Below are 10,118 nucleotides of genomic sequence, written 5' to 3' on the forward strand. Positions count from 1 at the left end.
GAAGAAGAAAAAAGTATGAGAAAATGAACAGGGGAATCTAGATAAATGAATGAAGTAGAGGGAAAAGCAATTCAAAACTGTTTATTAAAGGCGTGAAAGCTCAGAAGGCGTTGTCAGAAGACGTTAAGCACTGTCCCACCAGCCTCTTGTGTTCTTCTAACTCTGTGTTTTGGAGTGCAGCGGCTACTGATTCTGTTTGAAGTAACGATGCCTAAAGCTGTAGAAGTTAGATTTGGGATGACTCTCACCTTTAGCACATGCAATTGCGTAAGTTACATTTTACTTTGTTCTCTTTATCCACCTCTTGAACTTCAGGCTTATTTCTTAATTTCTTTTTTAATAAAACCGGTGCAATTTCTATTTTCAGAGAGAACTATGTGCATGCATATTCAAGGTCAATCTAGTTACCCTTATGCTATAAAACAGCTGATATTTCAGACTCCAGTAGAATATAACATCTTCTGAATTTGATTAGCAATTGATTAGCATCTTACTCCTGGTTGGATCTTTAAATATGTATAGAAAGCCTTTTGGAATTATGGTAACTGAATTTATTAGGGAAGGTCGTGGTAAAAAAGAGTATTCTTGTAAAATCTGGCTTATTATGAGGCATGTATATATATAATTTAATCATGAAATATATTGTTATCCGGATGGAAACTATTTCTGAGAAGTTCATCATAAAAAAGATTAACCTGGAATTTATAGAGTGATAGATTTATTAAGAAAATGATCATTCAATTGTATACACATTCTCTGAAGACAAATATTGTTTTAAGACTCTATATTCTACACAAAAATTAATATTTTCATAGTATGTTTGTGCTGCTATAACAATATACCACATACTAGGTGATTTATAATTAATAGAAATGTATTTTTCACAGTTCTGGGGGCTGAAAAGTCCAAGATCAGGGCACCAGCATTGGTGCAGAGCAGCAGGAGTGCAGAAAGTTTTTTAAAAATGCAATGGCAGCTCAGGCCATCCTCTTAAGACAACAATTCTAGTATTCTGAACAAATAACACCTTTGTCACTGTTGTTACTACCTCCATCATTGAAATAGTATTGCTAGGAAACTGGAAATGAGATCACAGAGAAAATAAAATAAACAGGATATATCCCCCACTGTGAGTGTTAGAAGATCTATTTAATTCTCCTCAAGCAAGAATGAGAGGGTTTCTCCTGGGGCATTGTATCATTCTACTCTGATGCCACTCGCAAATACTGGGCTGCATTGAGTTGAGGCCAGAGTTAACAGAGAAAAAAAAAGAGGTAAACTCGTCACTAACTCAGGGATATTTCAAATTCTGTTCTCCCTCCATAATCAGCCTTTTAGTATTTAATTTTCAGTGTCCTCAAATCACTGTTTCTTGCATTCTTTTCAGGTTTGATAGCTGCATTCATCAGGTGAGACTTGGTAGAGTGTGTTTACCCCACTTTACTCAACACTAAAGCTTTACACTGTCTATTTAATGTTGGAGTGCCCAAGATATCAATGTTTGCTCTGTTTCTCTCTTCACCCTCATTCCTCTAGGGAAGCCATTCAGTCTCATTGTTTTAAATAAAACTTTTTAAATATCAATAACACCATTTTTTTAACCTTCATTTCAAAACTGCCACATTTTATGTGTAACTACCTACTCAAAAACTTCCATTAGATATCTAATAGGCATCTTAAATATTTGTCCAGTACTAAAATCTTGATCTTCCTTCCCATAGCTATTTTGCAGTCTTTAGTACCTCATTGGATAGTAACCTCATCCTTTATATTTCTCAATCCAAAGAATATGAAATCAATTTTGCCTCCTCTCTTTCTTTCAGACCTTTCTCAATTTGTCAGGAAATCCTCCTGATTGTACCTTAACTATATATCCAAAATCTGGTCCTTTCATTTTACCCCTTATTGTTATTGCACTGGTCAGGAGTATCATCTCTTGCCAAAATTAAGGCAATAATCTGTATCCACTGCTAGAATTCAATCTACAAAAGGACTGTAATCTTAGTCTCTTTCTACAGTGATTTGAAACCATTTGAAACAGTACTTGGTACACATAAAATATTCAATAAATATTTTGTGAATAAATGACTGCATAACTAACTAACATTTTGTTGTTGTTGTTTTTGTTGTTTGTGAGACAGGGTCTTGCTCTGTTGTCCAGGCTGGAGTGTGGTGGTGTGATCATGACTAATGCAGCCTTGGCTTCCTGGGCTCAGGAGATCCTCTCACCTCAGCCTTGTGAGTAGCTGGGACTACAAGCACACATCATCATGCCCAGGTAATATTTGTAAAGATGGGTTTCACCATGTTGCCCAGGCTGGTATCAGACTCTGGGGCTCAAGCAATCTGTCTGCCTTGGCCTTGCAAAGTGCTGGTATTACAGGTGTGAGCCACTGTATCCAGCCTCTAACATGTATATACAACAGATATATACATTTACTCCTTACTAAAACTCTGAGGTTGATACTGTCATCATTCTTATAGATGAGAATCATGGTAAACAATTTCACAATTTGTTTGCCCTATTCACCCTAGCTCATTGCTCATTCAATCAAACAAGATTGGTTAGCTGATCTCTTACAATCAATCTCTTCATACCAACTCAATACAAACCCTAACATCATTGATAGTCTATTCAGGGTCTCTCAGAGACTCCTGTGATTCAAGAGTTTAATTTAACTGCTATCTGGGACTGCCGTGTCCATTGTTATCATCACAGTTGAGAATAAATGCAATTACTGGGAGAACATTTGCAAAAGGCTTACAGGATTACTTTACAGTGCTACATGAGCAATTTCAAGATAAGATATATTGGCCACAGTAGGAGATGCTCTCCTGTTCATAAAATTTTTCATTAACATAAAACATTAATATATTTGGAAGTTGTAATCAAATTCATCTAATTAGAAATGTTTCCTTAAAGTAATAAAAGAAAATCAAGATGTACACAACACTGAACAGTATTTTGGATAGATCCCACCTCTTATCAAGCAAGCAAACGATTAACATTTAAAAGTAAAATAGGTAAGACAACATATATCCAGAAAGCTAGTAGACAAATACGCCCTCACAGTTATCATTGGCCAAAACAAAGCTTTACCAAAAGACAGATAATTCCAAGTATTTCTGTTGTTATGAACCACAGACCTACTCACTTTCTTGGGCAGCTTACTTACCACTACTGAGATAAATGAAAATTTACATCAGACCATGAATTTACCCTGGCGGCTTGACTTTCTGGTTGCTTATCATTCCTCAAGTAACTGCTGCAAAATACATCAAAGCAAACTAACGAGCCACAGCAAGGACTCTGTCAATCACAATTTTAGTTAAAAATAATGAGACAAAAATCAAACTAAAATGAAATAGCCTATTCACCTGGTACATCAGACTTGCATTCGCCAATCAGTTACAAAACTAGTCTATTGCAGGTCATTTAAAGACATCAATCTCAGGTTCCTCAAAGTTATACAAAATAAAAACTATGCAGAAAAGCGATGAAAATTATCTAAATGCCTTAAAACTGAAAGGGATTATAAAAGTATTGCATATGATGACAATATAGAAACACACATATGCTATTGCACAAAGAGATTGAACCATTGTAGTGAAATGATCAAAAAAGAGCATGAGCTTATTTCAAAGAATAGAGTAGGTTTCACAGACCTACTCTGTCACTGGGTTCTAGTAGAGATTCTTTAGTGGCATCTTAAAGTATGAAGAATAGATAAGATCAAAAAAATGAACTTCCATTTAAAATTAGCTTATATTCACAATAGCAGATCGCACGTTAAGTCATTTATATTTTAATTCACCCATTGCTGGAAATCTTTGTTTTAAAGTTTAAACTATACGTTTATTATGAAAAATCTGAAATCATAAGAACATTAAGTACACAAAGGTTTTCAATACAAGACATAGGAATTTTCCAAAGTTTTGTCATTCTGGGAGTTAAAACACAAGATATACTATTTATAAAAAGTTTAAAATATATTCTTTGGCATACAATCACTTGTAAATTAATCAGTCACAATTGATAGTTATCAACTGTGATTATAAACTTACAGAATATTATTGTTGAAAGTACCAAATAACAAAAAAACTTTCCTTCAATGCTGTTTAGTTCTATTTTTTATGTAAAAACTCTGTCATTGACGTTTTAAAATCACTGATTTATCATGCCACTGCTCTCCAGTCTGGGCGGCAGAGCCAGGCTCCATCTCAAAAATAAATAAATAAATAAATAAAATAAAAAATAAAATAAAATCACTGATTTTACAAAGATTGCAATAGAAGGCCAATTATTGTGATTTTTAGCATAAAAAATAGATTCCTTTTTCATGAAAAAGATGGGAAAATAGTAAATTGCTAAAATTATCAACTGGGCAGATGTTTGTGAAAATTATTAATATATGAAAAAAGCTATCATCAGTTAACATATTTAGTTCTATTATGCCTTTAATTTTTTATACCTCATGTTTTCTATGAAATTTTCAGCTCACAGTCCCTGTAGAAATCCCAGAAGCAAAGAAAATATAGCATGAGGTCATCCACTCCAGGGACCCGCCCAACTCATTTGAATCATAGTTTTAAAAACTTCGCATTTGAGCTTGAGACATAAATCAGTATAGTCTCAGATAATTGTCATGTTTTTGAATTTATTTATTTGTAAATTAAAAAATGAGAACATTATCTCTAAAGTTCTTTTTAATCCCCAAAGCTAATAATTTTGTTGACATAATTAACTATTTCAGACATATAGTAATATAATGGTCTCACCGTCTGTCAGTTACTTCAAATGGATTATCTTGCAAAACCTTTTGAAGTAGGAACTTTTTTATCCCAATTTCAGTTTTACAGATATGGAAACTGCACAAATGTGATTTAAAATGCATCCAAGATTACAATGGCAGGACTAGGATATGAACCCAGAGAAATGGTCTCAAAAATATGCATTTTCTTTCTATCTTTGATTTTGTTTAATCTGACTTTTAAAATTGACATATTATTATAGAAAATGTACATAAAATTAAGTGTACAGACTAATGTACAGGTTCATGAGTTTTGACAAGTCTATGAACTCATACAACCACCACACCAATAAAGATACAGAGTATTACCATCACCTCAGCAAGTTTTGTTAACAGTTTATGAAGAACGGAGATATCAGTGCTCAACCCACAGGGAACTGAATCCTGCCAACGACCGTGTAAGTGCACTACCAAGCAGACCCTTCCCAGGCAAGCCTCAGGATGACTGTAGTGTTACAGATCTGGAGTCAGATGATGTAGATAATCTAGCCTAGCTGTGCTCAGATTGCTGACCAACTGAGGCTGAGATAACAAAGTTGTTTTAAGCCACTATATCTTTGGGTAATTTGTCAAGCAGCAATTGATAATGAATACCATGATAACAGGCTCATCATAAGATTTGCAATTGATCTGGAATATTTGGGGCAATGCCGAAAGATGCTTTTCTCTGGACTGAATGCTATCCAAAAGTGAGGGCAACTCTATGACTGGATATCTGAAAGGTTTTTATCTGAAAGGCAGAAAAGACAAGGTGGTGATAAAGGTCAAGTGACAAAAAATCAGTGGTCACTTAAGTCAGCAATGAGAGAGACAAAATAGACTATGGTTTGGGTGATTTTCTTGTTTCAGTTTCTGCCCATACATAATTCTGGAGTGGACTTGCTTTGGCCTTGTTCTATTATGGTCACGTTTCTGATGTCGTGTATTTTGAAATTGTTTATGTTCTGCTGGAAACAATTCCAAACCTCCAGACCAGCTAGCTCCAAGTTGCAACAGTCAGGGGCTGCTTTCCTCTTTGTTGATGCTAAATATGCTCTGGACAGTCTTGTACAGTGTTTTTGTGGACCTGTGAGCTGGTTTGTCTTGAGTAATATCTAGGAGTTAAATTGTTATAATCTAGAATTTATGGAGAATTAATGAATTGTATTTATATTAGTAATGTATGAAACTTCCAGTCGAACGACTTCTTGAACATACCCTGTTGTCACTTTTTTAAAGTTTTAGGTATTCTAATGGTGTCAAGTAGCATCGATTTTGGATTTATGTTTAATTTACCTTATAATTAATGATTTTAAATAACTTTTCAGGTGCCTATTAGCCATTTGCACATCTTATTGGTTAAGTTTCTTTTCAACTGTATTGGACTTCTTTTTCTTATTGATTTAAATAAATTATATATTCTGGATATATTTCCTTTGTCATTTGTCCAATATATGTATCACAAATACTTTCTTCTACTCTGTGTCTTTTGTTTTCATTTCAATAAGCTGAAGTTTTTAATATTGATAAAATCTAATTCATCAGTGGCTCCCTTTTGGAGTTTGGGCTTTTACAACATGTCTAAAGACCTTTGTCTCTACTAAAGTATTCTACTAAGGTATTTCCTTCTAGAAGCTTAATAATTTTAGCATTGATGATTAGTTCTATGATCCACTTTACATTAACTTTTGTGCATGATGTGAGGTAGTAGAGTCAATGTTTATCCCCCTCACTTGTCCCTCAACCCCCCCACAGTAAATATCTGGTTGTTTCTTAACTATTTGCTAAAAATATTTCCCCATTGGGTTGCTTTGGAACCTTTGTCAACAGTCCCTCGACTGTGCCTAAGTCTAATATCAGATCCTTTATCCTGTTGAATTGCCATATTTGTCTGTAGTTAATCCAAAATTATATTGCTTCCATTACTAGAGCTTTCCAATAAGTCTTCAAATAAAGTGCTGTAAATGTTCCAACTTTACTTTTTGTTTCAAGAGTGTAATGACAATTATAAGCCCAATGCATTTCTATATATATTTTAGAACTAGTTTCAAATTTTCTGCTCGAAAATCTGCTGGAAATTTGAATGAGTTGTTTTTCAATCTATAGATCAATTTTGGGAAAATTGACTTATTAAAAACATTGAGCCATCTTGTTTTTGAACACGGTATATGCCTTCATTTATGTAGGTCTTTTTAACTTTCTCCCTACAATATTCTGAGGTTTTACTAAAGAAATAACACATTTTATTAAAGGCATTCTTAAGTATTTTATGTTTTGTGACGCTAAGATATAATTATTTAAATTTTATTTCCAACGTCTGTAGTAGGTATATAGAAATGCAGAAGACATTTTTTTTTTTTTTTTTTTTGAGACGGAGTCTTGCTCTGTCGCCCAGGCTGGAGTACTGTGGCCGGATCTCAGCTCACTGCAAGCTCCGCCTCCCGGGTTCCCGCCATTCTCCTGCCTCAGCCTCCCGAGTAGCTGGGACTACAGGCGCCCGACACCACGCCCGGCTAGTTTTTTGTATTTTTTAGTAGAGACGGGGTTTCACCGTGTTAGCCAGGATGGTCTCAATCTCCTGACCTCGTGATCCGCCCGTCTCGGCCTCCCAAAGTGCTGGGATTACAGTCTTGAGCCACCGCGCCCGGCCCAGAAGACATTTTAACATTAACTTTGTATCTTATGATGTTGCTAACCTTGCTTATCAATTATAGTAGGGCATTTTCATACATTTATAAGGATTTTGTATGTTAGTATGTCATATATAAATAAAAGCATTTTATTCATTTTTGTGCTGATCCATGTGTGTTGTATTTCTTTTTCTTGCCATATTGCAATAGATAAGAACCCCTAAGAGGTATGATGTTTAACAGAATTCGTGGGAGAATACTTTCTTAACTCATTTCCAGCATGTGATCTATCAAGGAGAATGTTCCACATGGGCTTGAAATGAGTATAGTATTGTTCAATGTGTAGTTATTATGTTTTATAAATGTCAGTTAAGTCCACTTAATTGATAGCATTGTCACCTTCCATTAGGCTCAGTGATTTATTTTCTACTTTCTCTATTCACTACTCAGAACGGTGTGCTGTAACATTTGTCTGTGTTTGTGAGTTTTTCTATTTTTCTCTTTAGTTTTATAAATTTAGTTTCATCTATCTGAAGACCTGTTATTAGATGCATACACATTTACACATTTAAAGTGTTCTTCTAAAAATGACGTATCATTATGAAATATTTCTCTGTGTCTCTTTCTCTGTGTCTCTGGTAATATTTATTGGTTTGAAGTCTACCGTTCTGATATCAATATAGCAGCATCAGCCTTCTGATGTGTGTTCTCATTCTGCATCTCTTGTAAGCAGGACAAAACTGAGCTTTGCTCTTCATTAGTGTAACAACTTCTGTTTTTTAATTGGAATTGAGAATGTTCTTTTTATCTTTCTTTCTTTCTTTTTTTTTTTTTTTTTTTTTTTTTTTGAGACAGAGTCTTGCTCTGTCACCTAGGCTGGAGTTCAGTGGCCCTATCTCTGCTTACTGCAACCCCTGGGTCCCGGGTTCAAGCAATCCTCCCACCTTGGCTCCCAGAGTAGTTGGAACTACAGGTGCATATCACCATGTCCAGCTAATTTTTATATTTTTTGTAGAGATGGGGTTTCCACTGTGTTGCCCAGGCTGGCCTCCAAACTCCTGAGCTGCAGCAATCCGCTGCTTCAGCCTCTTAAAGTGCTGGGTCTACAGGTATGAGCCACCGCAGCCGGCGGAGAATCCCTTTATTTTAATGTAAGTATTGATCTGCTTGGGTTTAAATCTACCATCTTATTGAAGTGGCTACCTTGCCTGGGATAAGTGCCTGGTGTTTGTCGTCTCGTTTCCAGAAAATGTAAGACATGGACACACACAAGGAGTTTAGGAGTAGAGGTTTCATAGGCAAAAGAAAGAGAGAGAAAGAAAAAGGAAAACAGCTCTCTCTAGTGAGAGAGGGGACTTCCAAGAAGAAAAGGCTCCCCCCTCCCAGTGGGGGGGATGCGCCAGATTTCATGGTCAGGCTTTAGGAGGCAGTGTCTGATTTACACAGAGCTCAAAGATTGGTTTGATCTGGTATGACCTCTACATAGCGCCAGGAAGGCTGGCCTCCCCACGCCAATCTTATGCAAATGAACTTCCCCCTTGGCCGGCTTCCATCTTGTCTGTTCCTTACTGTACCCGTGGCTGACAAAGAGAAGGGAAGATGGAGCCTGGTGCAACTGCCAGCATCTATGTCTGCGGCTCGATTTTACAGGCTGTTCTTTGTTAGAAAGAAAAATAAGCTAGGGCTGCTTTTCAATAAAAGGAAAACCTTACTGAGGACTTCCTTACCCTATCTGCCTAAGTAATTTCTTCTTAACTCCTGTATCGTTACCATGTATCTAGCTTCCTTTTGTCCGCTAGCTTCTTCAGACTATACCTCTTCTTTCTACCTAAGCTTATTATTTTTGGTAATTTCTTGTAAATTTACCTTGTTTTTTTTAAGGTATTCTTTGTATTTAGTTACTCTGTCAGTTAAAATACATATACTCAATGTATTACAGTCTATCTTGAGTTCACACAGTACCACTTCTATGTATATTGTAAGAACCTTACAAACCTTACAAAAATATTAATTTACATTTCTTCTTTTTACATATAACAACCTACTGTTGATATACATATATCTGTACATACACACATATATTCAGTAAACTATATTGCTATTATTTTTGTATTGAACAATTTAATTTCAAATAATTTAAGAACAAAAAAGGAAATCATTTTTTTTGTTTACCAACATATGGACACTTTCCAGAAGAATTTAACTACAAGAGAAGATGCAATCTTTTATGGCAGACCAATGTTCATGCTGAGAACGGCCATGGTAACTGCATTAATTGCATAATTGTGTTTAAAGTGACATGGGAGATCTGTGAAAGCAGTGAGGATTAGGAGAATTACAATTCTAGAGAAGGCAGAACATTGTAAATTTGACCTGAAAATCTGTAAGTGTGTTTTCACTGAAGAAATTTGAAACTCCAAACACAGTTAAAAGGCTGAAGGTATGGCTTGGTCTAAGCAGAGGTCCGTTGCTGTATAATAAATACATGTGCAAATTTTGGTTTGTTATGCAAAACTGGAGAGACAAAATTGGAGAATTGAATGTCCTCATGTGCAAAGCTAGATCTCCCTTCTTTTTTTAAGAAAAGAAAATTATTTCCATAGGTTTTTGGGGAGCAGGTGGTATTTGGTTACATAAGTAAGTTCTTTGGTGGTGATTTGTGAGATTTTGGTGCACCCATCACCTGAGCAGTATACAC

The sequence above is a fragment of the Theropithecus gelada genome, chromosome 5 (genome assembly GCF_003255815.1).
Source record: "Theropithecus gelada isolate Dixy chromosome 5, Tgel_1.0, whole genome shotgun sequence".
NCBI lineage: Eukaryota > Metazoa > Chordata > Mammalia > Primates > Cercopithecidae > Theropithecus > Theropithecus gelada.